This window comes from Leptopilina heterotoma, unplaced genomic scaffold, assembly GCF_015476425.1.
Source record: "Leptopilina heterotoma isolate Lh14 unplaced genomic scaffold, ASM1547642v1 Lhet_15, whole genome shotgun sequence".
NCBI lineage: Eukaryota > Metazoa > Arthropoda > Insecta > Hymenoptera > Figitidae > Leptopilina > Leptopilina heterotoma.
Window position 1 is genome coordinate 536,503 of NW_025110867.1, and position 4,523 is coordinate 541,025.

Here is a 4,523-nt window from a genome sequence, read left to right on the forward strand (position 1 = left end):
TAACTTAATCATCAAAAACAAGATATACAACTAACTGTAAATTTTCTCTCTTCAAAAGAAGACGTAATATTTAAAAGTTATAATCAACAGAGTAAATGTGGAAGTAAATTCTTCGACTTCTATGGAAAATAGTGGTGGCGCCATCTCGATCTACTTTATCGATAGAACATAGATTGGAAAACTCAGGGTAACAAATTTTCTCCTACTCCAAAAAAAAAAATACTGAATTTGTCAACTTTGGCTTTCTTCTTGTCTAGAAAATAAGGAGTAGAAATAAAAACGACTATTAGAAATTTTTAATCCTTCAGGTTTAAATCATCCTTTGTAAAAATTTTGAAAAAATGAATAAAGTATATGAAATAAAATTGACGAAAGAAAATACGAATATGTGTGATGATAAAAGTAGAGATGAGACTTTATAAAAATGGATGGATGAAATGAAAACTGGAGAGAGAGAGAGGGTGGAAAGGGGCCCATGGGAGGGGGGGTAAATGACTTGATAGAAAGAGCAACCAAATGAACGCATTTCGCGGCATGGGAGATCGCGACCACGCCCTTTTCTGCCTTCCCTCTGACTTACACGACTTACAGGGCATACCAATGCGTAACACACACACATTTTTCCCCCAACTATATGTATTCAAAGCGCAAAATAAGTATCTGTGTACGAAAAAAATTTAATCAGTTTACATCTTTCAATCAGCAAGGTTGTCTCCTTCCAATATAGATTTTGTTATCATCTTCTTTATTCATTTTCCATTTCTCATTTTCTTTTTTTTAAACTAAACGTGAATTTGAACAAATAAATAAATATAATCTTCAATTTCTTTATAATATTGCCCCTATGTAGAATAATTTATATTCTCTTTAGCAATTACTTGATTGCTTTGAAAAAGAATTACAAATTATGTTGCGAAGAAAATTTTTTATCAGAGTCTCCCATCTATGTTGAGTCGGTAAAGTAGACCCCCGGAAAGACGCGAGAAATTTAAATAGTTTCGAGATTTTTTCTCTACATTTCTTTGACGGTTTTTTTTATAATTCATTTGCGACATTAATTTTGTTAGTAAAATATTTATTTTCGTAAGAAAAAATTTAATTAACAAATCTTATAAATAAAACATTTTTTCTAAAACAAAGGAATGCAACACTAACAAAAATATAGATAATTTTTTTTTGTTAAGGGAAAGTGAAGAAATTTCTACAATATGTTGGATAGAATATCAGTTCGGTTGATAAAGTAGATTTAAAAGACGCGGAAAATTTAAATATTTTTAGTGTGTAAATTTAGTAGAAATTATTAGAAAAAAAATAGTAGAAAGAAAATTTTTATGAGGCTGAAGTGGGCAACGTTTTTTAAAAACGAAATCGAAATATAACGAGAGATTTATTATTTTGGCTTAAAACTTAAATTAAACTTTTTGTTTTTTAAGAAAAAGTTAATTTTGTAGAAATTTATTAAAATTAAAGATGAATTGACTTAAAAATTTTTTTTCTAATTTCTCGTTTCTAAAAATGTCGCGAACTTCTGTCCGAAAAATTTTTCCGTTTCCCATCTATGTTCGGTCGGTAAAGTAAATTTAAAAGACGCGGGAAATTTAAACACTTTTAGCTAAAAGTTCCCATCTAAACTTCTTTTTTTATTATTAAATTCTATAGAAAATAAAAAATTAACTAAAGTCATAAATTTAATAATCAATAATAATAATAATTTATCGTAAAAATAAATAAAATGATAAAAAAGAAAGAAAAGAAAGCTTTTTCAAATAATCTTTCCGATACAAAATCCGCAGCAAAATGAACTTCCTGAATTAATTAATTATAATTTTCCAAACCAAGTTAACAATTATCTCATTTGAAATTACATATACCGTTTTGTTTCGCATAACCTTTAATAGAGGTTAATTGAAGGTTGATTTTGAAAAACTTTCTTGATAATAAATGCTCACTTTATAATTTGTGTACTGTAATTCCTTTTTATTTCTTTGTTTCTTTTTTTTGGGGAGTTTTTTTCAGTCGATAATGCGCTACTGGATTATAATTTTTTTTTTTTGAAACTATATATTTTGAGATGTTTAACATTTGGAAGAGACCAATTTCTCCCACTCTATTCCCTCTAACCCCTGATCTTTTTCACCTAAAGGGAGACGAAGTAAAAAAAGAAAAAAAAATTTGAAGAAAAAAAGAAAAAAAATTGAAGAAGAAGCAGCAGCAGAAGGAGGAGTGGAGGAAGAAAAAAGAAGGGAAAAAAAAGAAGAAGAAGAACAGAAACCTTGGGTCCGCGTCCGTCCCGAAATGACCCCGATCTCCTCCTGAGGTTGTATCTCGAGCCAGCAATCTTTTGCAACTACCATTTCTGCATCAACGGACCCGGAATAAGGCCTCTCTCTCTCTCTCTCTCTCTCTCTCTCTTTCTCTTTCTATATACATATATTTGAGACCAGAGGAACTCGAGCAAATGTCTTTTTAGATTCACTTCAACAGTTTTGCTTTTTTCTTTCACTCTGTTCTTTCAAATCCTTCAGGTGAAATTTTTTTTTATTTCGAATTTTAACACGATGAATTAAATTAATTGATGAAATTTGCAGCGACGGCCAATTAGGAACATTTTTTTAAATCATAAACTGCAATTAATTGTTATTTAAAATTGGGAATTTTTAATTACATTCGTAAAAAAAAGAAATTCGACAATTTAAATTTGGCGCTAGTTTGTAATCTTCCTTACCGACTGAACACAGATAGGAAAACACACGTTGGGAATTATTTGCCGCTGGTACGCGTAATTTCATTTTTTATTGTACATACTTTTAAAACTAAGGAATAATTTTTATTTTGAAATGTAAATAGTATTTTTTTATTTATTTTTTTGTTATTAATTTTTTTTTATCTCAATTGGTATGTGTTTTTAAAAATACAAAAACAACTTATTGGTGGGGGTAAAAGGCGAAAGTTTTATTTTGATTGTTTAGACCCATAATAAAATGGGTGAAAATGACCGACTTTTCTTATATATATATATATAATTCGTTTCTCATCTGTCTTCTCTGTGGTGTACTTATCGTTTTTGGTTGAAGAAAAAGAAATTCAAGGCCGAACCCTTTCTCGAGTACATAATTTTACCAGTCTTGAGAGTTGATACATTGTGAAAGGCTCTTTCTCTCCCTCCCAATACCCCCCTCCTCACCCCTATCTTTTATATATATGTAGTATAGACTTTTATATAAACGGACAAATGCGTGAAATAAAATAATCTGGCTCGATCTCTCGGTGTGCTTTCACGACATCGATCACGAATTCGATGCTCCAAGGCGAAATGCACACACACGTTTCCCGGTGGGATTTACGACCTCTGCATTTATAACATATATCTCAAAAAAATGAAATAAATAATTTTGGAAATTATTTTTTTTTCTTGAATGCCGTTTTAATTTTGACTCTAATATTATTATAATTAGTATAAGGGCAATTCTCTGGAACCTTTAACTTTTGACTTGAAAAAAAAAATTTACTAGCACATTAATAAAAATTTGTATATAAATTAAAATTAGCATTTAGAATTTATTTTTGCAGTTAAAAATGTAATATTTCGAAGGTCTCATATATTTTTATTCTTTTTTAATAAGATGATTTTTTACAGGTTAAAATCTATTGTTTTCGATTGTTTTGGATTTAAATATTTTGGTTGTCTTTACTTTTTTATAATATTTATTATTTATTTTTTAATATTCTCTATTATAGTTATATTAAATTTAAATTAAATTGGTCAAATTTAAATATTTTAATAAAAATTAGTGAATTTAATTATTATTTATTTATTTAATTAAATTTATCTTAATTGTAATATTTTTTCTAGATAACCTTAATAATTTCCTTCTCTGATGCAAGTTTTTCAAATTGTATTCTGCTTCTTTTTTCCCTCATTTGTTCTGCTTTTTATTCTAAATTTCTTTCATTGACCTCATTATTTTTAACTTTACGAATTACATATTTCTATTTTGAACTTTAAAAACAAAACGGTCAATAGTGAAGTTATCAATTTATCACACTAACAACCTTGAAATCCTAATTTATTGCGACAAAAAATTAGTTTTTTACGGTCCTGACAATTTCGGTCCTGACATTTTCACGTGTACCTCCTTGAATCTCGATAATTATTGAAAATTTTAAGGCGTGCTTTTACACACAAGTAAAAAATATAATTGTGCGAATGTGCGTACAGGTTTGATAAATTTTTATAGTTTTGTTTAATTGTGCCGAATCATTTACGGTCCTGACATAACCAGGTTCTCTGTCGAATTCAAGAACAATATTCTTCAATAATTTCAATATAAATTATTGCACATAAAAATTTCAACTGGCCACAGTTTTAGTAAGTTTTAAGCTTTCATTCTATGTATTGTTGAATTCATTTTATTAAGGCACTCTTGAAATATCTGCAAGTACGTTTGCAGTTACGGTCCTGACACGAAAATAAGGGAAATTTTTCGAAATTAAATATCTTTACTTTCCAAATGCGTATAATC